We start from the raw sequence: 24,846 nt of genomic DNA on the forward strand, positions 1-24,846 counted from the left end.
ACAGGGCGAGCCACAGCCGTCAGGGCAGCGGGGACAACCACCCGGTGCAGCTATGCCCCATGGAGGTGGCTCCCCGCCGCCGCGGGCGGGTAAGGGGAGGGGGGAAGAGGGGGGGCGGCAGCCCCTACCCGGGCGGAGGCTGCGCCAGTGCGTTACATAAGGCGGAGGAGGGCGGGAGGGAGGGGGCGGTGGCACCGCCTGGTGCGTCCCGGCCGGCAGCCCCGAAGTCGGTGCCGCGGGCTTCCGGTTTCACATTGTGGTTGTGCCCGAGTTTTAAACAGAAGTGGACAACTTCTCCTTTTTTTTACATCACGGCGCAAACCTGCGAGACAAGCGCTGGCAGGGAGTTGAGGAGTGGGACAGGTGTATCTCTCACTGTCATCCCACCGGGGCTGCCCCCCGTCCTTCCTCCCCTCCTTTGTCCCTGCACTCACCGGCTCCTCTCAGGGATTCCCTGGGAGTTTCTCTGAGGGGAGCGGGTTGTGTCCGGCCGGGGGGCTGCGGGCTGCCCCTGTGATGTTTCCAGCCCAGAGTCCAGTCAGCGTCCCCCGGGGTCCTGTCTCCGGGACCCCCACACCTCTCTCATACCGGCTTGGCTTGGATGGCTTGAAGATGCCGTACCTTTGGTGTGTGTCCCTGTCACCTGTATTCAGGTGGTGCCGTGTCTGTGGAGGGTTTGGCAGTGTTCAGAATAACTCCGTGGGGAGGGGGGGGTGTTAGCTGCAGGTCTGTACTTTCATCCTATAGTCATGGGGTCTTTCGGAAAAATCACTGCAGGATTTGCCTTGAGAGGAATGTAAACGTGTGGTTTTTGTCACTTTAAGTAGGTCAGTCTCGGTAGTATTTCCTCTGAGCATCACATTTGTGTGTATATCAGTATAACAGATGCTACGTTTGGAGTAATGTTAATTTTAAAATAAATATGAAGAAAGGCTTTCTGCTGGATACTGAAGCTTTCCCTTTTTTCAGTGGGCCTAGAATTGAGTATTGCTAGATCAAGACAGAGTGTGGATTGCCCTGTGTTTCTGTTACATCTGTTAATAATTTTTAAAATGCAGAGATAAGTAAATGTAACTAGGGAGTACTGTTAGTTCACAGATTAAAACAAATTAAGCCACACATTGTGGGGTGGTTGTGTATAAAGGCTTGATATAGCTAGCTTGAAATTCCTTGAAAAAGAATATGGAAGTGCTCCCTGTCAGTCAAGGTAAATCATAAGAGTAGGAGAGCAGTCTTGCTTTATGTTAATGATTTGGTAACTGTTGGTGGCTGTATAGGAAACAGCTCTCTAAAGCCTGTAGGTGGTTTTAGAGCATTTAATAATAACTGGTATGAGTCTGTCAAAGCTCTAAAGCATCAGGGATTATATGCTTTTTTTGTGTGTTCTATATCAGCTCTGCCTGTATGCATTCTGAATTATTCTACAGAGTGCCTATGAGAACATTCAAAATGCCAGAACAGGATATAATGAAGTTTCTAATGGTAGTATTCAAGAGTAGGTGCCAAGCAAGGACCATGCTAGGGAAACCTTGCAGCGATGCTCCCTTAGAATCCTCTTTCTAGGCAGCTGAGGCTTAGGGATGCCTTTGGGTAGGAGTGTTGCCTTTGTGCCCTACAGGCACAAAGTTTGCTGTTTGTTTTTTTTAATTTGGTCTTACACAGTAGTTTTTGAAACTGTGTAGACTTTTCTGAAGATAATAGGAAGGTATCTGAGGAAATATATAACCAGATGGAATGCTTTACTGACATTATCAGTCACTAATAAGATGGCCAAAGGGCAGTTTCTGGTTTGCAAAGGCCTGAGCATAAAGTTGTGCTAATGGTTCGTTTTCCAAGAAAGTCAAGTCTGAGATGCTCCATCTATAGATACTCCATTCTAGATCTAAAAAACCCCCTTGATAGTTATGATGTAAAAAAAAAAAAAAAAAAAAAAAAAAAAAAAAGGCAGTCTTATACTCTTCTAATGTAACCCAGTGAAATGGATTTGAATTCATAATCACTAAAATCTATATAATGTAATGTGTTTGTGTTGTCAATTTCATTGGATTTATAACAAGTAGAGAAGAGCAGAATTGAGAGTTTATACCACGCTAAAGAACTAAAGAAGTAATGGTAGGATCAGGCAGGAGAGTAACCTGTCCTGTGGGAGTGCCAGTGTTCTCTTTCCAAGCTGCTCAAAGGATCATAGAATTTGCAATATAGATGTTTGAGTCTCAGTACTTCCATATGCACAAATTTCCTGTGTTTTTTTGTTTGTTTGGTTTTGCGTTTTTTTGGTGTGATGTTTTTATTCAGTAATCCATATAAACTACCCATATGGCTGAAATAGCCACTTCAGTTGTTTATTCCATCAAATAAAACATATCATTACAGTTTAGGCTCTAATTACTTTGCTACAAGATTGTTATGACTAAAGAAACACTTTCATTATAAGCTGTTGAGAGAAGGCAGATTAAACTGAAATACACATCTGATACTTAGTTGCAGCAGAAGTAGCAAAGTTTTTAAGCATTAAATAATGATATGCTGTTTTCTGTTAACTTCTTACCTGCCAAAAAAATGTGCTGTGAAGATAGATGAGTGCTTACATTCTAGTGCCTAGGAAGTTTGCTTCAAATTTTTGTTTACTGGAGCTAAATTGATTTACTTTAGATGAGAGTATAACCATTTTTTACATCAACACAATATGTGGACTACTGTGGATGAAATGTAGTATTTGGCTAAAGCACTGAAAGCATCACCAGTGTTTAGTGGGGGAGAAAGCTGGAAAGTTTGCAGCCTAAGACTCTTGACCTTGCATACAGGTTTAAAGTGTAAATGCTGTCACTGATTAAAGGATAGAACAGTTTTCTGGATCACTGGTGATGTGCCTAGTACTGTGGTGGTTAATTACCTGAATAGTTTTTTTCTCAGACCTGATGTCACATTGTAACTGTGTTTTGCTTCCTGTGGTGAGGCTCTTAAATGAAGGATGCCACTGATAAACAGCCATTGGACAGGAACTGTAGATACAGTTTTGAATACAGACAGTCTTTTATAAAACAGGCATTTGACTGTTTTCTTTAAAATTCTCTGTTGACAGTGGAAATGGGAAAAGTCATTATGGTTGTCCTGATTGTTAGGTGCCTCCAAGAAAAAATATCACCAGGACACTGTCATTTCTGAAGCAGCCTGAATTAATACATAGGAAAAAAAATATATATCTATGCTCTTTCAGTTTGAAATCATTACTCATGGTCAAATCACTCCATGCCCTTGCTAACAGTCCCTCCCCAGCTTTCCTGTAGCCCCCTCAGGTATTGGAAGGCTGCTATAAGGTCTCCCCAGGGCCTTTTCTTCTTCTGGCTGAACAACCCCAACTCTCAGCCTGTCCTCACAGGAGAGGTGCTCCAGCCCTCTGACCATCTTTGTGGCCCTCCTCTGGACTCTGAAATAGCTCCATGGCCGCCTTGTTTTGGGGGCTCCTGAGCTGGGCACAGTACTCCAGTGGAGTGGAGTAGGTAAGAGGGGGAGAATCACCTCCCTTGACCTGCTGCAGGCAACCAATGGAAGAAGAATCAGGAAAAGTATGTATGCTTTAGAGCTTGGCTGCTCAAATAACCTGTACAACTGGAATTTCAGATATCTAACACTGGGCTCCAATCCTTCATTTGCATATTCATTGTCTTAATATCCTTTTTTATGGGGCACCCAGCCTTCTGCACAAACTGCTTAATCTGAACCTAATTAGATAATCGATATAAAATGAACAAGTTGGTCTCTGAGTGTCCGATGCAGTTGCCAAAGGCAGTGGCTGACTTCAGTGGAAATGACATTAGAACTGTATTATTGTTGCCTTCGTTTCTGGGTCTCTCTGTAATAATCATTCTGCAGGCAGATGGTTCTCTCCCAGATGAGACAAGATGGGAATGCTGCCTTCGAACTGAAGGAACACAGTATGGTCATCCTCACTAGGTTATAAATTAAAATGACACCATCAAAAGGTCATTCTCTAGGGGTTTTGCCCGCCCAAAGATTAAGATAAGATGTTCATAGTTGCACTAAGCACTGTAGAATTAACTGTGGTTGGAAAGAGTTGCACAAAAATTAATTGGTGGCTCACCCCCAGTGAGGCAGTTACAGTGTCTGATCTTACATATTCAGTGGCATTAAATAAAGGCTATGTCACACTCAGTTTTAAATTGTATTTACTTAATCTTTTCATTCAAATCACTAAGGATATTCTCTATGCATTTCTCTGGTTATTTTCATGTATTAGTTGCACATGAAGAAATTGCTCTCTCCTATTATCTAATGACCATTAAAATATCATCTGTATTACATGGGCTTTTGGGTATAGTAGTAATTAATTTTTATGTCAGTTATCTACTTGATTAGCAATTTGTTTAAATTTTCTGAAGAACAAATTCTACTCATGTTTTCTTGCTTTACCAGCTGTTTTCAGGGCTTGGCTTTTGGGTTTTTGTGAGAGAATATATTTTCTTGATCTCGGGAGATACCAGTCACCCTCATCTCAGTTTTCTGTACCTTATCTTCTTAGTTAAGATCTTTGCAGAGGCTTAGCCTTCTGCAAAGGGTTGACCATCTTGCATTTAACTTTTCTGTATAGGTTCACATACAACTTGCTACTGTTTTCTTTAAAGGATTCAGAACTGTTATGAACGTTTTTTCATGGCTAAAGAATTTATAAATAGCAGATACTTAAAGCAGATTCTGACAGCAGTATTAGGATTTTAATGTTCCCATTTTCTCATATTCAGAAAAGAAAAAAATCTTTATACTTCTTGAAATTCTCAGTTAAAAATAATCAGAGAACTCTTTGGTTAATACAGAGCAGGACTGGTCCTATGAAGTTTTTGCATCAGTTGCCCTAGCTGTGAAATCTCAGCTGTTTCTTGGAATAGCTGTACATCTTGGACATCTCCCAGGAAAACCCATGCAAAGGGCAAGTGGGACAAAAGCAAGAAATAACATGGAGATTTCCAGCCAGTATTTTTTTAATTCTGTCCCAAAGGGATTTTGAAATAATTCAGTTAAGAACTTAATTTTTTTAATCTTTACTTCACCATTGATTTTTTTTTTTTTCGCTGAAGCTTTAGTAAGGCCTTTCAAAGGGGAGAAACAGGCAAAACAATAAAACTGAAAAGATTGATCAAATCAGAGTTTCTCTCTTTTTCATACACACTGTCTGAAGGTACAATAGTTGGCTTGTTTTGTTGGTGTTTGTTTTTTGGTTTTTTTTTTTTTTTTTTAAATTTCAGCAGGTTTTGATCAACGTATCAGCTATACCAGTTTAATTTTTCACATTGAAAGGAAAGACTGTTTTTAAATCTTACTTCTTTGTATTTGCAAAATTTTGGGCTTGCAAATTTTTTAGTATGTAATTGCAGTTTTTAATAGTTTGTATCTTAAACTTTTGGGAATACTTACACATTTGGGAATGTTTGAATTCAAGACTTTCCAGATTGGTGAAAGAAGTAACTGATGGAACCCATTACTAGAAAGTAAGAGGGAAAAGAAAATAAAAGGAAATTAACACCCATGTGTATTCCTAAAATTAATTCAGGCATGTAGTGTATTTTTGTGTTCACCTGGTGCATTATCTTTGACTTCTGCTGAAGACTTGGAGTCTTTGGATCACAAGTGAAAATATGCTTGTCCTTAGCACACTTCTTATTTAGAATTCACAAGGTTTAGGTAAAACAATGCAGTTGGAGGAATTATAGTTGTCTTTGGAATTTGGAGACTAGAAAAAAGAGGCTTGGTGGTGTGAGAGATCTGTCCCAACAGACACATAACAAAACTCCTCTGGGGAAAATTTATGTGTCATTTACAACCCTTGTATGTGGTTTTAATGTTTGCTTTTAATATTTGGCTTTCTGAAAGAGACTTTTCAGGAGAAGGAACATTGTTATCAAATATACTAATGTGTTCCTTGCACTTGGCTGTATTTTTGGGTCAGTTTTCTAAATTGTGGTCTTGAATAAGTGCAAGACCAGGAAAACAATGGCTACTTGCAATGGAAGGGGTTTGATTTATAACTCGCATTGTTCAACAGCAGTGTCTTTTGTCAATAGGAATATATTTGTTTTCCAAAGATTCAGAAAGCCCTGACATACACCTGCTCTTTAGCTCTTTGTCCTGCTAATTTTTTTGCAGTTATAAATCGAACTGTTATAGTCTGGACATTCTCAGGTGTGTATTCTGAATATCCAGGGGTCTTTCAGGGAACAGTGTGTAGCTGCTGCTTCTGTTGTGCCCACGGATCTACCATCAGCCCTTTCCAGGTGTAGTATTGCCAAAGTATGGTATGGTGGTAAGAAGCTAATGCAGAGTTAGGTTCACCTTGGAACAAAAGGTGTTTCACTGGTACAACAGTCACAGTAACATCATGGATTCCAGTGTAACAATAACTTTATAGAGTCCTAAGGACAATTGTGCTGTACCCTTTACTTGGTTTTCTGTACAGTTTTCATTGCCAGATGGATTTCCTGTACAGAAGATAGAGTGGCTTCAGGTTGGTAATTTGGGTTGGATAGCTTAAATGGTAGAAATGTTCTTTCTTGTCTCCTAAAAATTTTCTTTCTCACCAACCTAACAGTATCACTTTTACCTTGTCCCCTGTGACTAGCCAAATCTCATTTTTTTCCCGGCCCTTGTATAGGCTGGGTTAGTGTCTTGATGAAGATACTATCTAGATTTTTATTTTTATTTTTTTTAATGCTGCAATTCTGAGGGTCCCAGTGACAGCTGTCATTGTCCTCTGGCCTTGCAATCAGTGTGTATTCCTAAATGTGTCATCAGCGTAGCCGTAGCTCACAGCCTTTCTGTTCTGGCTGATATATTTCATAATATAATTTGAACTTTCCTTAGTACTGACTAAGTGTTCCTGAAATTGTTGACAAGTTCCTTGAGTAACCTAGATTCTCAGCTCATTTGAGAGCAACATCTTCTGGGTAATACCAAAATATTGCTTTATAATGTTGTGTAATGCATTGTAATGGTTTTGACATATCTTTCCCTGTCCCTGTTACTTCCCTGATGTCAGCATCCCTCTTCTGTTTCTGAAAAAAACAGTCTTTAGTTAAACTGTCTTGCCAGGTCTTGTTAATTCTCTGGGTGAAAAGTAATGTTGGAATATCATAAGAAAATCTAGCATAGGCAAAGCTTGGAGTGGCAAAAGTAAAACCCCTTGGAGTACAGAAGAAGGAATTACGATGGATTTGCAGGTCCACTTTGGGTTTTTTTTTTGTGTGAAGGTCAGATGTACAACTTCGAGTCCAGAAGTGACCTGTTACTGCAAAAGCTATGGCAGCAAAAACTAAAGCCCAAACAAGGAAAATAACTGGCCAATGTTTTCAGTGGATCTGTGGGGTGGGATAAAATACTGCTGAAATAATACGATGTAGTAATTTTGCAAATAGGTGTGTCACTCAAAGTTTGATATAATATATATTATATATAATATATATATATATTATATATATATTATATATTATATATTATATAATATTATATATATATTGATATATATAATGAATATAAAGAATGATATAATAACTATAGTAGGAAACTTTCTGACCCTTATTTTGTTGCAATTGTTGGTGTTTCGACAGCTCACACCATTCTAGAGAGCTAAAAGGGAAGGAAAACATGAATCTCTCAAAGTACTGTCACATTACACACATTGCATTTTAGTCTGACAGTCCAGTGAAACGTTCACTGAAAAATATGCAGCAATTTGATTCCAGGCATTTTCATCTCTACATTGCTTAGTTCAAAGGAAAAAAACCAAGCAAACAAACCCACTGTGCCTGAAAGGCAGACCAAAAGACAGCGGTGAAATGCTGTGGAAATGGTTGCCTGGAGTGTTTCATATATCAGCAAAACTGGTGATAGCAAAGATGAGCAGGACATTTTTACATTTCTTGACTCAGCCTTGCTGTTAACTCACCCTTTGTTTTTGTGCAAGTAGAATGATAACAAACCAGTGATGTTTTATTCATGGGGTTTTATTTGCTTAATCTGTGCTCAGGTAGCTGGAACTGGCTTAGAGGAAAACAATTGAAATTACTTTTTACTTTTGCTCTTGTTGGGCCTTTAACTTTTAGACTCCTTCCTCAAATGATGGTAGTTACCATATTGAGGGACTTCTTGCTAACCAAGGTGTGTAGCTTCTACAAATAGAAACACTCTAGCTTGTTTGATTGTTTGTTGTGGGGTTTTTTTGTTTTTTGGTTTTTTTTGTAATCTATTATCTGTGCTATTACTTTGCCCTGACTTGTTCGGGGAGAAGAGGTAAGTATAAGCTTCTGCATAGCTTTTATCAGCAAAGCCTGACTCAGCACTGCTTACCTGGAGGGTAAGTAATAATTTCACTTTGGTTTTGTTTTTCAGAAAAATACTCCTTTTAGATGGGTAAGAACTCATATTATAATCTCAAGAAAAAGTTGTGCTTTTCAGCCAAATACAGGACTGGTAATGATGATAATGTTCCTATTAAATTTTGGCTGACTTGTAAATACTGATGTTGTGAAATACTGTATTCTCCTGCTGTGGTAAAAAGCTTTGTACGTGGTGGTGTGGTTATTGGTTTTTTTTTTTTTTAAATTCTAACTCCTGAATGCCACAACCTTTTTCACTAATGAAAGCACTATATGAAAAAATTGAGTTCTAAGGCTGGAGTTGTAGCCACAAGGAATAGTTCTGTGTGTCTCTAAAAAGCATGAGAAGGGTTGCAAAATGCTTCCCATTACTTCTTACTGGCCTTGTATGGTAAATGGTTTGTACATTTCATCTCTGGGTATTATTTTGTCCAACTGGGTAAAACATACCTACCACAATCAACATACAGCAACAATCAAATTATGCTCCTTGACTTAAATGCTGAGTGACATATTCAGAGTTCTTAACTTCTGTTTATATTCTACCATTAGGGACTGATGTAGCAGCCATGAAGTGTGTGCTCTACATGTAGTCGCTTCTTTATAATTAGCTTTTGGTCTTGGAGGCTCACCCTGCCCCATAACTGCAGTCTGACCAAGTGAATTTTGGATGAGTTGTGGTTAAGGTTGTTCCATCTTCTTGGCTCAGTGAGTCAAGTAGCTTTTGAAGGAGATGATCCGTGGGGCCCTTGTCACTCACATGATTGAATAAATAATGTGCATATGTGATTTTTTTTTTCTTTTTTCTTTTTTTTTTTTGGTCTGCCTATGTGCATAGAATTCAGAGAATAATGAAGGCATTCAATTCGCTGCAAGCACATAGGTCATTTGCACAGCAGGTTTTGAGTATGCTTGAAGTTTCTCTTCTTTAAAGCCTTGTGTCTAAGTGTGCATACTTTGCTTAATATATGTACACAATTCCAACAGAGATTTGTGGGCTCATTGAGGTTAGAAGAGGTCTCAAGAGACTTACAGAACATCCTTCTGCCCAAAGCTGGATCATGTGCAACACTGGGCTGGGCTGCTTAGGGCTATGGTTGGATCTTGAGAATCTCCAAGAACAGATAGTCTACTGTATTTGGGTGCATCTGTTCCAATGCTTGATTATCCTCATAGTTTATATTTTCCCCTTGTAAATATCTATGTATTTCCCCTTATAAATATCTATAAATGCCTTAGTTTTAGTTGACATCATTCTCACCTCCATGCACCTTTCAGTAATCTGCTTTTTGGACACTGGAAAGTGTCTGTTGGATGCTCCAAAGCCTCTTCAGGATGGTCAGCCCCAGTGTCTTCATCCTCCCCTCACAGGGCATGTGCTACATCTGCCAGCTGTCCTTGTGGACTTGGACCCAACTTGCTCTAGTTGACTGATGTATATCACAGGGGATATACAAAAGCAGACCTGGTAGTTCAGACAGTAGAGTCCTGGATGGTGCATGAAGCAGAACAATTGCTTCCCTCAGCCCACTGGCTGTGCTTCTGTTGCTACAGCTGGGATGTTGTTAGCTCTTTTATCAGGTGGGGTGCTGATTGGTGCCTAACCTACTGCTGTCCCAGACCCCCAGGTCATTTTCAGTAAGTCAGTCTTCAGGCTGTGATCGCATGACATTTCTCTCAGCCCTGTCTAAATAATCTGAATGGCAACCCTACCTTCCAATGTATCAGGTGCACTCCTATGTCTGGTGGTGTCTGCAGGCTTACTGAGGTACATTCTGTACACCTGGACAGGTCACCGTTAAAAATAATAAACAGCACAGGGGCACTAACCTGTCCACTTCTTATCTGGACATAATCCAACCAGATTATGGGCAGATTGTGAACCATTAACAGCTACTCTTTGAGCCTAATGGTGGAGATAGGGTTTTTATCGCCTAATAGTCTACCCATGCAGAGAAGCTGCAGGAGATGCTGAGTCTTGCTAAAATCTTGGTAGATTATACTCCTGAAATCCTGTCATTTTATGACAGGGGGCAGTCATATTGGTCAGGCTTGATTTAACCTTGGCAAACCCATGCTAGTGATTCCCACCACCTTCTCCTTCCTATGCCAGAAATCTGAACATCCTGTGGGACCAGACTAAGAAACAATTAGTCTGGACTGTGATGCTTTCTTTTCTAGTGATCCCTAAGATTTAGTAACCTGTGTATAATCCCCTCCCTGCTCTGGATTCCTCGTTGTTGTCCATCTGCAGGTGAGTCAGTGCATGCTGGTCACAGGATGGAGCACCTGCATCTTGGGAATGTGGTGATGAATGAGTTAGGACTTCATGTCACCTGGGGGAACAAGCTTGTTAGGAACAGGATGTTGTTGCTAGAGTGGTTCTTACTCCCTGTGTGTGTTTGAGGAATTTGCAAGAAGGGAAGGTGGCAACAAAAGTGACAGTAAGTTTAATAATTATATTGGTTTGATCACTGTATTGGTAATCAGCTTATAGCCAGCGGGCTTTGGCTTGAATTCTCTTTTATATTGATTTAGTTCCATAATCTTGCTGTTAGATTGATAATAAAAAGAAACACATGTGCAGGTGTCAGTGAGAGGGCATGTGAATAATCTCTGTGTACATTCTAACATGAGCTTAAAGTTTGTTGTTGTTGTCATTATTGCGGATATGCATTTAAAACTTCTCCAGTCATGTGGTGGCTTCTTTTTTTTTTGTCTTATCACCTTTTCAATATTATCTTATTACTTATAATTTTTAAGTGGTCTTTGGAAAACACCAGCAAACCTCAAATGCAGTAAGGCCCACATTAAAGCTGTAAAACTTTAATACATAGTAAGAAGAACTGCATGGTACTGAGCACTAAGTTCACAATGACTTCTGGGGGGGATTTATTATTTCTCATTTGCCAATTTTTATTATTGGCACCACATGCCTTACTAGTTCAAATGTGTAATTTTTGAACTCTTTCTATTCTTGATGAACAGTGATCAGCCTGTGTAGTTCATGGTGTATCAAAATAATTTTGTCATGTTATGATAGTTGTCCTTAGAGTTTCATGCTGTACAAACGTAAATTTTGGTTGAGGTTTTAATCTTTATTAATTTCGTTATTATTTAGTCTCTGAAAAGCATCTTGGGAGTAAGGTTATAAATACGCTTAATGAAACATTTCTCCAGGACCAGTAGCTGAACAGAATGTTAAGAGTTAGATTTTACAGTTTAGAAATATTCCAGTAACAATCTTGTCAGCAGTAAATTATTAGAACCACAGCTTCCATAATATGTTTTAAATGGCATGTCTAATAATCTCATTGTTTTAATGTTTCAAATAGTACTGAATTGCATTAAGACTTCATATATTTTAGAAAAAAAATCATTATGGACTGCAAATCATTGCCAGTATTTAAACTCAATTTTACATGCATCCCTAAATCATATTGATGATTTTGAAACTGAGACTGAAAAATGCATAGCAGGGAAAAAGTCAGATTCTATAAGGTAAACAGTACTTCCATAACAAGTTTTAGATACATAAGTTCATATTTTTACCTCTAGTATTGGTATCTTGTATATTTTATAAACCTGTTTTTATGCTATTTTTATGCTATTACTGTTTGTGAAGTATAAAATAACATTTTCCTTTTGCCCAGCTTAGTGGATTAATCACTGCAAATGAAAGATTAACATGAGAATATGGCATCGGTAGAATATTAGATTTGAAGATGGCCAAATGATTAAAGGTATTTCACAATCAGACAGCTCTGTACTTTAACCTGAGAGAAACAACCAGGGCTTTCAAAAGAGAGTAATTGAGTAAGTTCATAATCACTCATGCATTACAGCATTAATACTGGCACAGACAGCATGAAAGCTGGTTTTGCAGTGTCTTCATGATGCAAAATATTACAGTTGTCCTCGGTGGGTTTGCTTGTGTTAGGAAAGACCACCCACATAAGTAAGATCAAAGGTATGGAAGATTTTAAGATGTTAATATTTGCCGTCACACTGGTTTAAATATTTAAAGTTTATTCTGCATATGCCTTTTTGTGGGACTGAACCATCTTGTGATTATTATTTTTTTGTTGATTGAGACAGGCATTGGCTTAGAGTATGTTTACTCAATTCCAGCTTATAATTACATTCTGTTTGTATAAAAATTCCTCTTGTAGTGTCAGTTGCATAAGTTGCTTGTCATTTATTGTTTTAAACATTTTAGTATTCTTTATTTGAAGCTTACTGCCATTCAGAAATATTTGAAATTATTCTTATTCACATTTGGTTGATAACACTGTGCTTTGAAGTTGATGAACAGATTTCAATCTTTGTTGTTACTAAAATTGCCACTCCTACACCATTATTATAAAAATACGGTCACTTCTCATCAAATGGTCCAACTTTACATCGAATACCATTTTTATGAGGTCTGGTATCACTGAAGTTCCTGAAAATTAAGGTATCGTTAAGTGAAACTAAAAGATACACTTAAATTGTTTCACTTCAACCCCTGTCATAAAGAACAAGGCTTGCTCTAGCTCCTCATTAGAGAGATTGTGATTTCTGTCTCTACAGAAATCCATAATAAAGAGCCTGAAGCAGGCAAGTCACACAATTAGTACCTGTTCGCCTGAAAAAAAAAAAAAAAAAAAAGAAAAAAAAAAAAAAAAAAAGAAAAAAAAAAAAAGTTAAGGGGAAATTAAAGAGTTCAGACTGAAGAGAATGCTGAGTGGCACTGACATGTGACATACAATGTTTCTAGCCAAGAGAAGATGGCATGATGAGAAAAATCAGCCACTGGAATACTCTCCACGAGAAAGAGGTAGATTCCCCAGCACTGGACACTTCGAAGATGCAGCTGGACAGGGTGTTGGGCCATCTTTTCTGGAGCATGCGTTTGTCAAGAAAGGTTGGATCAGATGATCCTTGAGGTCCTGTCCAACCTGGTGTTCAGTGATTCTGTGATTTATAATATAAGGTCAGGCAGGCTGGGGGAAGGGGAGCATGAAAAATTGTGTCTTCTGGATTGTGTTTGGGCCTGGGCAGGCTGCAGCATGCAAAGGATGAGCAAGTGATGAGCAAAATACTGGTATTGCAGGATTGTTATGACTTGAAATAAGCAAAATAGTAATCGGTACCAAAATTATTGGGTGCCCTTGTATCTGCTGTGTTGTGATACTATTATTTTATCATCCTGTTCATGTTCTGGTCCCAATGGGCCTGGCATTGCTGTGCATCTCATTCCATTATACATATGTTTATTCTTTGATTCTGGTTATACCTTTCCCCATGTGGCATTTGAGAAAGCATTTGTGGTGCGATCTGCAAACCTCCATTCCAGCAGACAACCAATTTTAAGTGAAGTTTTAAGTGCTTTAGGACTGGCTATTCATATGATACAGTTCATATATCACATGGATATGGATATAAGGGAAATTTATGTGCATTACTGATTCAATTTAAGAGTGAATATTAGTGAACTCTGATGTATCTAAACTGATGAAATGTTTACATGAAGCTATGTTAAAAACAAAACAAAAAGAGTGGGTTTTGGTGGTAATCACTTTCCACTTTGCTCAACTTTAAACATACTCAGTCTGCAGTGCTTTGAGTTTGTTTTTTAAACATCCTTTCCAGATACTCTGAAGCCTGTGGTTTGGGGGTGGAGCTGGTTTTTTGACCAGGGTGTTGTTGGGTTTTTTTCTAAGTGAATATTGTGTGCTTCAAGATGATGCATGGGGAAAACATTTTTTTGTTCCTCGCATTGCTTTGTTTTTGTTTTGGATATTGGCATTAACTTTGGCAGATGCTCAAAGACCAAACCAGCAGTGGATTTACTAATAGATACTTAAAAATGGAAATGTATGGGACTTAGAAGATGCACCAGTAGAAGATAGTGATTGAAACTATAGCATTAGCTTTGGAAGGGCAAGTTCGGTGATTCAGAATCACTGTAAGATTTTAAAAGGCCACAGACTAAATATTAGGGGCAACAGCTGGGCAGTGTTGGTATACAGAAAGGACTGGTTCTGCCTGTGAATTATCACCTATGTATTTGGGAGCAAAAGGCTCCAGCTGCAACATCTCAAACAAGTCATAACCACTAACTTAGAATAGCTGGATTTCCACTAAAAATAAAATTAAATTTAAAAAGGTTTTTAAACCAGTTAAAAGCTGTCAGTATAGCGTCATTGCTTACCAACTGTTGACGCCTTATAATACCAATGAAAACTGGTTTGATTAAGACACTACATTAGCTAGAAATAACATTGTTTTCACTCATAGATCATGCACATAGGTGTTAAAGAACACCTAGGTTTTGATCTAGGTATCGTGTAAAGTAACATCAATGACTACACTTTTAGTGCTATGAACTGTTCTTGCCTGAGAGTGCTGTAGACAGAGTTGAGAGCAGCAGGTTGGATGTTGTTTGAGGTGGGAAAGCAAGAAATTCAGCTGCACCAGCAGCTCATACCTCTATTCTGCAAGGTTTTACTCTATTAAGGTGTGGGATGAAAGACAATGCACACAAATTTAAATATTACTGTTGGAGGGTTTGTTGTATGTGTGTGATTACAAAGTGTCACTCAAAGACTAGAAATACTATTCCTTATTGGTTTACCATGGTAGAGCATTTACTGCAGAATCCCAAGAAGGGGAGGGGATTTTAAGGACTATTTTGGAATTTAGTCTTGATGGAATGTTATGAAAAGAGCAGTCAATTTGCAGATGATTTGGGGGAAGAAGGGGACTAAAGTGGCTTGACAAGCCTTCCATAAATCCCCTAGTCTATCTTGCTGAAAATTATGTCTCTGATTATTATCCGGCATAACCAACCATCCAAAGTGTGTTATGCTGCTGTTCCTGTTCCCAGAGCTTTGAGGCACAAGGTGTGGGGTTTGTGTCTGTGTCTCTCAACCCTTTCCTGAAGGCAAATGCCCACAAACTTGCAGAAGAGCTGGCTAGCCAAGACCCTACCATGGCATGTTTGAGATGGAGATCAGATCTGCCTCTTTCCTAAAGGGTTCAGACCTGCATTTCCTACTCCCAGGAGCAAGCTGCAAAGGTGGAGGCTGTTGAGCTGGAGTGACAGTCCCTTTCTTCAGGAGATGTTTGTCTTTGTGCAGAGAGTTGCAGTTTCCCCATACTGTATATTGATAAAGGATAAAATGGATGAAAAGGAACTCATCAGTGAACTCTCAATGGGGCATAAAAAGTCTATTTGTTCAGTGTTCCACACCACAGTGAAACTCATCTGGCTAAAAACTAGCACATTTCATTTTTGTTCCCTCTTTCTAGGGTGTCCCACTGGTTTTGTGGTTTTATTTTGACTTTTAAAAAAATCTTTTTATAAAGTAAGTCATCAGTATCTGAACAGATTCAGCAAAAGGTAGTCCTTCTCTGTTCCTTCCCTTCCCTGCAATGCTTCAGGTATATATAGCATCTAGAATCATGGATAGGAATATCCTAAGGCAAAAGGAGTCACCTGTGTCATTTGGGGCTGTTCTGCCACGGTAAGAACCAAGCCATTTCCCAGTCTCTGAAATACAGAAGTCACATTGTTGCTTTCTAGAAGTACCTAGGTTTAAGGCTCTCTTTTTTCAGAGCCCTGCTCTAATGTTTAGATGGTGGACAATGTGTATCTTTCTCCTCTTCTCACACATTCATTTAGCTTTGGTTATGCTTGATGTGTAATTAGCCTTTTTGTCTTATCCCTGTGTAACTGTCTTCTGTTGCTCTCATCTTCATCACACCAGTTTTAGTAAAACATTCATGTTATTAAATATGGCTGACCAGAATTGTGCCTTGTCTTCAGCTGAGGTTATGCTATTATGACATTATTTTTTCCTTGTCTTGAATGGAAATATCCCCTCATAATTCAAAGTAGGTCTGTTTGTCTTTTTTTTTTTTGTTTTTATTTTCCCCTGTCAGATCACAGTGGTGACTCACTGTTATCCTGTGATCAAGTCAGACTGATCTTTCCCCTTAGTATCTTCTGAAACGATCCCTGGTTTCCCACATCCTGGGTGAGCATGCTAATCACAAGCTTATTATCTAAGAATATGGGTGACCTCCTGCTATAGCTGTTTAAAACAAGGCAGGGAAGGGGGTGTTACAGTGGTTTCCACTTGGTCTTGTGATAAGCCTGAGCCTGATGGTTAGCATTTTCTGTGTCTGAGGAAGTCTGCTGAGTTAAGGCCTGAGGTGGCAGAGTAATAAACTCATTGTATATTGATGAGGTTCTGATGCAAAATCATGTGTTGCTGCTTGGCTGTGTCATTGTGGCTGGAGAGTTGTTTTGTGTGACTGATGGCAGAACTTGAACTCCGTGAAGCACTTGTAGAAGAAGAAAGGAGGTGTCAGCTGTGATTACAAACCCTGGCATTATGTAGTAGTTTAGAACAGGTTTTCAGGATTACAGTTCTCTGGGTTTTAAGTTTCTAATGTCTGCTGTCTGTCTGAACTTCTCAAGTGGGCTGTAAGTACTTTTTCACATGTCGCCCCTACCTTATCTCTGCCATCATTCTGTATCTGTAAGATGGGAGAAAGGTTTACCCACTACTCAACTGTTTTGCATACTTAAGGTTGCAAGGCCTTTAGGGAAGGAACTTCCCTGCTGTCTTTGCACCCTGTCTGGAAGGAGACCTGCTCTTAGTCAAAGGCTGTGCACCCTGTCTGGATTTTAATGATGGTATTTCAAAGGTTTTCTTCTTCTAAAAACATTTAGTTAGCAATAAAATACTTCATCCCCCTACTTTACAAATACAATTTCTTCAAAAGCAAGATATTCCTGTGATGAGTGATATGAATATTGCATATATGCTTACTTAACTTTTACTCATATAGGGGATTTGAAGTGTATTTTGATATAATCATGAAATATGATTAAAATCATACTGAATTATAAATACATAAAAGCGAATACAGTGCTGGTCTCCTTCCTGAAATACATTTTTTCTTACTGCAGTGTTTTGACATGTTGCCAGATTTTGTTGTCTTTCTTTGTACACTGAATTTGGCGTAAATGGTGAACTGAATTGGAAAATCTGCTTAAGAAACAAGCATTTGGCTTGTCGCATCCTTTTGTCTTCCTTCTAACATGAAATAAACAGTCTGATTTTCTTTGTAACGAAAGAAGGGAAAATAATTGTCTTGTGTACATTTTGTACATTCTCATGTTCAAATAGCAATTTTTCCCTGGGTCTGTCATTGTTCTCTTCAATAGTAATTCTGTAATAACTATTTATACTGTCTTTGTACTTAGCCTGGAGAAAGGTTGGGAAAGCACCATTAGTGCATTAAATTAAGGATTTAGATAAAATGAGGCAGTGTTTGAGTACTTGAAAGCATATTTGAAGAAGCACACAAGCACAGTAACTGCATCAGGGTGATTTAAAGACTTAAGTGGTTTCTCATGCAGATTTCAGTGCCAGGCTGGCTGTTAATTACTAATTAATTATTTAAAATTCCAAGTGCAACAACTCACAGCTTAGTGGCTGTAACTTGCTGAGCCTCTGACCTAATCAACTAGAGCCCAAAACACCTAGACTAAAATTCTGTTTGAAAAGGAGATTTATTTATTTATCAGGTACACAGTTATCCTTAGCAAAAAACATTTTTGCTTTCCCTGTTCTGAAGGGAAAGCAAACCATCGTATCATAGCCAGGGAAGATCCCAAACTGGTGTCCTAGTGTCTGTGTTTCCAGGTGGCCATTAATAAGCACAAGGTTTTTTTTTGTTTGCTTGTTTGTTTGTTTTTTTACAAATCCTTTCTTAAACTTCATGAGATGTCACTTGCAACTTGCATGGGCAACCATTTTAAACTGGAGAACTGAGAATTGTCTCATCTGTGTTTGTGCTAGTGAATTGTGAGTAATAGTAAGCTGTCAGGAGACTGTCACATGAACCTTGAATCTTGTTACATGTCTTAACCATACTCACAAATGAAAATACAGAAGACTAAATCTTCATCAAATTATTTTAAAAATTACTTTCAGAGCATAATCTCATGTGTGAACCCTCAGAAATGCAAGCCAGTAAAAGAGAAGGCAAAAAGCAGTGAGAAACATAATGCACAAAAAGTGAGAAATACAAGCGTATAGTTAAGGATTCTTTTTTTTTCATGTCAGAAAGGAAAGATTGGGATTTGTGCCTGTTTAGCAATGTGTTTATGGGAAGGGAGAGACATTGAGCCAAGAGGGAGTATGGTGAAAGTCAGACCATTTCATAATATCAATATTTATGCCAAATGTAAGAGAAGTGCATTTACAGGAAACCAATCTCTTGATTTATATGTTTACAGTATGCATAGACAGCAGTCAGAGAGAAAACTGGGCAGAGAAAGAGGCTTTGTTTTTTTCTTTTCAGTAGAGTTATTTAACTTAGAAGGATGTAGCGGCTCAGTGTTTTCTCACAGCAAACTTAAAGTAACGGTGTCTGGAGAGGGTGAATCATCTTGTCCCATGTATCTGCCTGTTGATAAGGGAAGATAAGAGCCAGCATACTGTGCCTTTGTTGCATGTGCATTTAGAACTGCAGGTGTGCATTTTGTCATCAGTTGCTGCTATGTGCTAATGAAATGCTGCTCATCAAAGGGGCTGTGGGAAGCTCAGGCGACCTATCTCGCTTTAAAAAGGGAGAATATACCACTCACCGTTAGAGAGCACGTGTTTTCCTGAGCAGAGAACAGGAAACAAAATGTGAGTCTTCAACTATATCTTATTCTCATGGTGTCTTTTCGTTTTTATGTGAAAACAGATGTTAGGTCTTGTTCGAATTCAGAGTACCTTAATATCAAAACCTTAAAGTCTCCAAGGAACAAATCACGATTCTCGTCTGTGTGGTTTTGTGGTTGCTCTGTGCTTTTCCCTCTCTGCTACTGGTAAGGTTATTACTTTGGCCTGAAATTCTCCATGATTTGAATTTGAATTTCTCTTTTTCCTGGTTAATACTGCATTTATGCTACATGTTGTGTGCTGGTTTATCTTTTTAAAAAATACTTTAAGACATGAGTTTTCGTTTTTGACTAATTGAGGCTGAGAGGCAAAGTTCACAGCTGTGGAGGTGTACTCCTAAAGGAAATACAGTGCTTTAGAAACAATGATAATGGGGAATTAAAGTCTTAGGAGTCTACATCTTTGCAAAGTCTATATCTTTGCAATATATGGAACAAGGTTATGGTATGTCTCTCTTAGCCATTCTTGACATATCTTTTGCTGTTCTGGGTTGGTTGTGGGTTTCTTTTGTTGTTGTTTTATTTGTCAGGGGTTTTTTGATTTTTTTTTTTTTTTCATCAGATAATTTATGTTGCTGCAGTGTCAAATTTTGTCTCTGTAGCACACTGGTGCTAGGAAAAAAATCACCAATAATTATGTGTCTGATCCTTTTCAGAGGGATTGGGAAAAAATGATCCTTGCTCCTCGGTTTGTATGCCATGCACACTTAACAGTCCTCCAACAGATAAAAATAACCAGCCTGTTTTGTTCTGGTGTTGTGTGTTATAGACAGTATGTATTAAAGTAAGCAAACCTCTTGATGTTAGTGACTGAGATAAAAATTTCATAGGAGGGCAACATTTCCTTTTTGGTATAAGGTCAAGGGATGTGGACATTAGATGCATTTGGGGTCCTCTCTGTTGTGTAGATTAGGAATAGGTGTGAGGCACAAGTATCTCAGGAAGGGTGTAGAGGACATACAGGGAAATCCATGATTTGCCAGGCCCATGAGGTGTAGATGCTGGGGTAGATGGGCAGCAGGCAGAAGCAATGGCATAGTGAAGTGCTTGGATGTGCTGGTGTCACGGTTTAACACTGGCCCGGCAATTAAACCGAGTAACAGACGCTCTCTATTAATCTCTCTCTCCTCCCGGATAAGAAAGGAGAGAGAATAAGGGAGAGAGACTTATGGGTTGGAAACTAAACTACACAACTTTAATGAAACAGTAATGATAAATAGGAAAAATTAATAAATATATACAAATATACAAGAAAAGGGATACCACATTCCTCCCCCCTTTCCCCCAATAGCTCTCACGTCACCACCGAGGCTGCAGGGCAGCTCTGGGAAAGTCCAGGCTGGACTCCTGGAGTCAGCAGCAGTTGGGAACTGGAGGCAGGAACACACGGATAAGGGCTGGCATGGATCAGGAGCACAGGCAGACAAACGGACGGGATCCTTCCAGGATGCCGGGGTGAAGGAAAGGAAGCAGGAAAGGCAGGAAGGGCAGGCAGCCGGAAGCTGGAAGCAGGAAATCTGGCTTGGCCCTCGTGATCCCTCAAATTTATACTGAGGATGACGTATATGGGATGGAATACTCTGTTTGGTCAATTCTGGCATCTATCTTGTCTGTTCCTCCCCAAAGGAGGGATGCAGGTGGGACCTCTTTATGTTTTCTTCAGAGCTGAGCAGTGTCCTTGGCTCTGCACACCAGTCTCTAGCAGTAACTATAAACATCAAGTGTTATCAGTCCTAGAAACACACACTGTCTGAGAAACTTGCTGTTAATTTCAGCAAGTGCAACTACTTACAAGAGACTTAGCTGAAAGCAAAAGTACAAGACAGAAAATCACCTTTATCCTGGCCCAAACCAGGACAGCTGGGGACATCTGTACCTTGCTCCAGAACTTTGGGTTGGTACTTAGCTCCCCCATCAAATGCACTGGCCTCTCTTTTGAAGTGGAGGTGATTTAAGGGAATTTCCTTATGGCCCTGCAGGTGAATTGGCATAGAGGTCACAGAGCTCCACTAATCTAGTGTTTTGAAGACAAACAGTAAGCATGTGGCCATTAGCATTTGACTATAATCATTGCTGGTTGTGTTTAAATCAGGGAGTACAGATATGGATGTATGCTAAGTCACCTCAGGTGGGCATTTGTCTGTTTGTGAAAGGAAGCAGAAAAGTCCTGTTGAGAAATTTGTTTTAAAATCCTATCTTTTCTTTTTCTTAACAAGTAGCATGAGGCTGATTGTGTTCCAGAAAGGAGTGGAGTGGGTCAAAGGAATATGAATAGAAAAAACAAGAGAGACTTATGCTACAGAAAATAAATATGTTGCTTAGCAATTTCATTTTGTTTTTACAAAATGCTGTCTGTAATCAAGTTTGGGCTATCCTTAGCTGGGCTGAGGCAAGATTTCTGAAAATCCCATGCTTTTATAAAAAATAATAAAAATTTTTAAAGGCAATGTTCTTCTGATTAGCATATGATCGAGGAAAACTATAATCAAAGCAGTCAGAAAAATAATTTGAAAATCTTGGATTCTGTCTGCTGTGGTTACCCCATGCCAATTTTAGGAAATTGTTTGCAACAGCATTCTTTTCCAGAATGTATTCTATCTCAGTGTTGTAGGGTTTCTCCCGGGTCATACGTTTGCATAAAATTCTAGTGAAAATTAAATAATTTGGAGTCCTTTGCAATGATATGAGATGCATGTAAATTATTGAACAAATGAGCTAGCAGTGGGGAGTACTTCCTCAGATAAGCAGTGTTTCAGAACTTGGCCCATCCCTCCAAGGGGTGGTGTTCTAGGTCTAGGATCCTTTGTAAGGCACATACTGGTGTCTGTAAACATGGAAATTGTTGTAATGTCTGGATAGGCCAAGAACAGGACTCTCATATGAAGGGCCTTGTACAAGCATGGTTAAATCCAGCTACCCATGTTAAACTCGTGGTGTGTTCTCTGAGTTAAATATCATGCTCACCACTGAAATCTTGGTTTTGATCATTCACCGACATAAATTTACCTGGAATAATTTATTTTTCTTTCAGGAAGTGTTCTTCAGAGAAATACAGTTGTAGAAGTCAAAAGTGAGATAAAAGTTGATCTAGCAAGGATTGCACACTTTGACCTGTAATGAAAAATTAAATCTGCATTAAATAATGATGGCACTTGCAAGAGAATTAAAGCACCATATTTTATGAAACAATTTGCCAGTTGAATTGAGAGGGCAGGATTATTAAGAACGAGTTTGCCCATGAGGCAGGTTACTTTTGTTGTGTGGTTGCTCATATCTGACTCTGAAGCACCTGACCATGTCTGCTGGTGGAATTAGCTGTGAGTTACTCACCTGCACCCAGCAGAGGTGTTCTTTCTTGGTGCATGTGAGTACTGGAGTACCACAGTGAGGGATTTCTGAAGAAACAGTTGAGACATGCACAGTGTCTCGATCTGTTTTGAAAGAAGGCCAAAGTGTGGGGGTTCCTTCCAAAGATGTATATCACACTGACAGCCTAAAAAACCCAATCAACTAAAACCAAAAAAACCTACTCAAAAGTTTCCATCTAGCTGGCACCCAGTGCCAGGCAATGTGTCAGCTTGATTGCCAATAAACTATGCAACCTGGACCAGATGCTACAAAAGAAAAAAATTTAAAAAATCATTTTGCTGGGTATGTTTGTAATTAGTGTACACTAGAGGGCTACCGAAATTAGAGAGAACTTGCACATTTCTTAAAAGTAATTACACCTTTAATTAGTGTAGTAGGAAGAACTGGATATGGTAGCAAAATCAATTATTTACTTGGATAAGAATAATCGTTAATTTAGCAGGAAGTTTTACATAAATTTCCCACATATTTTTAAATTCTGTGGTTACCCTTCCCATGGGTGAGTAAGGCCAAGAATACTTGGTAACTGTATCTTTTTGTAGCTCTACACCATTACCCAACATTATTCATTGGTGAATAAGTATTTCTAGACAAGGTAATAATTATGTTCTGATACTTGTAAATATGTGAGAACTTGCATACCTTTATTATTATGTGTAGTCCTGTTGAGTCATAATTAAGTGTGTGGGAAGATGTTAAGATTAAACCCTTATTTTACATAACTAAATTACTCTTCAAGGATCATATTTAACAATCCATTTGCAGCATCCTATAATTTGCATTTGGTAGTTTATGTATTTTAATACAAAGTACTCATTAATATTCAATAAAGGTGTTCCAGGTGCACTGGCTGGTAGCCTCTTGTAACTCCTGAATTAGAGTTGGTGAGCTGTTACTGCAAACCAGCTCCTGGGCTGGTTTATAGCTTGCATTTAGAATATACAAAAATTTTAATGTTCTGTGAGATATTACAGGGGAAGGACACTCTGGAGTCTGACATTGACAAGTGGTGAACTTTTCTCAGGCTCCCATGAATAAGAAAATGCTGTTTTGCAGTTAAAGCAGCATAAGCTGCAGAAAGTGATACGATTGCAAGTTTAGAGAAACATTTTGCTGCCTTTTAATGAAAATTTTAAACTATAGTATGTGCGTATGGGAAGATGAGTAGAACCTCTTTAACTACAAATATCCATTTAATTTCAACAGGTAGACTAGAATGGGCTTAAAAATGATATGATTTTCTAAAACCCCTGTTTTTAATCAACTGTTCAGGTGAAGTAAGTTACATGATCCCAACATCTGTGTATTTTTAAAGGTATTGTTTATGAATGTGATGGGCAGTAGAACTGAGCTTTTCTATTCCCTTTTTCATTTGTTTGGGTTTTATTTTGTGTGAAATTTCTCTCACTGGCTAAGGCAGTGACATTCCTGTAGCTGTCTCTAGTGGGAAGGTGGCTTCCCCTAGTGAAGAAAGTGGGAAGGGAGTTTGGTCTAAGCTTCCATCAGGTTACCTGTAAGACTGTCTCTGTAAGAAGGAAAATTGATGGGAGGAGACATTTTGTTTTATTTCCCCAGGCAAAATCCCTGGGCTATTTTTGGAATTACTTGAAGCAACCTCTGGATAACTGGAGTTATTTCTGCATCAGTCATTGATTGGGAAGCGCCCAGGTCATGGCAGCAGAGCTGATTCAGCTGGGTATGTGGTTGTGGCTGGGTTACTGCTGGTGCCATCTGCAGTGGCAGCTCACAGCTGCCTTCCATACCTGACTCACTTCACCCAAAAGAGTTGCTAAGTAGCAGAAGTGTTTTCAACTTTTAGACCTATTAAATCAGTTCGCCGGCATGGCCAGTTATTTTGATAGCAACCCCACACACCTTTGGTGGGCAGTCTTATAGGGGAGCTGGTGCTGCCCTCTGATTGCTGCAGACCTGTGTAGTGTCCCCTCTCATTTTGTGACTCAATGCTCACGTGTAAAATTTTTCATCTCATGTGATTTACAAAACTTGCAGGGTTTCACCAGGAAGGTTTGGGGAGAATGCCGCTGTGGTGATAAACTCAGTCTCGTGCTCAGGCCTGTTTTGGCAAATTATTGTTAGATATGATTCATGGTAGATTCAAAGGATGTTACTGCATTTCTACAGCACTTCTGGTTTTGCATAGTTTTGAAGCTTCTTGACTGTTCTTGTGGCTGTTTATCAGTGCTAAAGTATGTAAAAATTCCTCTGCAAACAGGAATGTTGATCAGTTGACTGACATTTGTTAGTAAGCGACAGAAACTTCTTTGCTTCGTACAGAGCTCCTTAGTCTGGTAACCCCTATGTTATGAAGGTGACTAAAACGAAAATATCTTTTCTAGCTCA

General features: G+C 39.0%; 1 protein-coding gene across 6 annotated transcripts in view; it reads left to right on the forward strand.

The window, feature by feature from the left end:
* The window catches only part of MBP (myelin basic protein), a 115,610-nt gene that overhangs the window by 821 nt on the left and 89,943 nt on the right, over window positions 1–24,846 (forward strand). The window contains exon 1 of one of the 6 annotated variants that reach the window (XM_071737030.1): window positions 21–89. The exons of 3 other annotated variants lie outside the window; for them this stretch is intronic. The gene's annotated coding sequence lies outside the window, so the exon portion shown is untranslated. Of the gene's footprint in view, window positions 1–20; window positions 90–18,716; window positions 19,082–19,124; window positions 19,264–24,846 lie in introns of those variants that run through there. 2 more of the 6 variants (XM_071737028.1, XM_071737031.1) reach the window with 2 other exon arrangements.

Source organism: Heliangelus exortis, chromosome 2 (genome assembly GCF_036169615.1).
Source record: "Heliangelus exortis chromosome 2, bHelExo1.hap1, whole genome shotgun sequence".
Classification (NCBI taxonomy): domain Eukaryota; kingdom Metazoa; phylum Chordata; class Aves; order Apodiformes; family Trochilidae; genus Heliangelus; species Heliangelus exortis.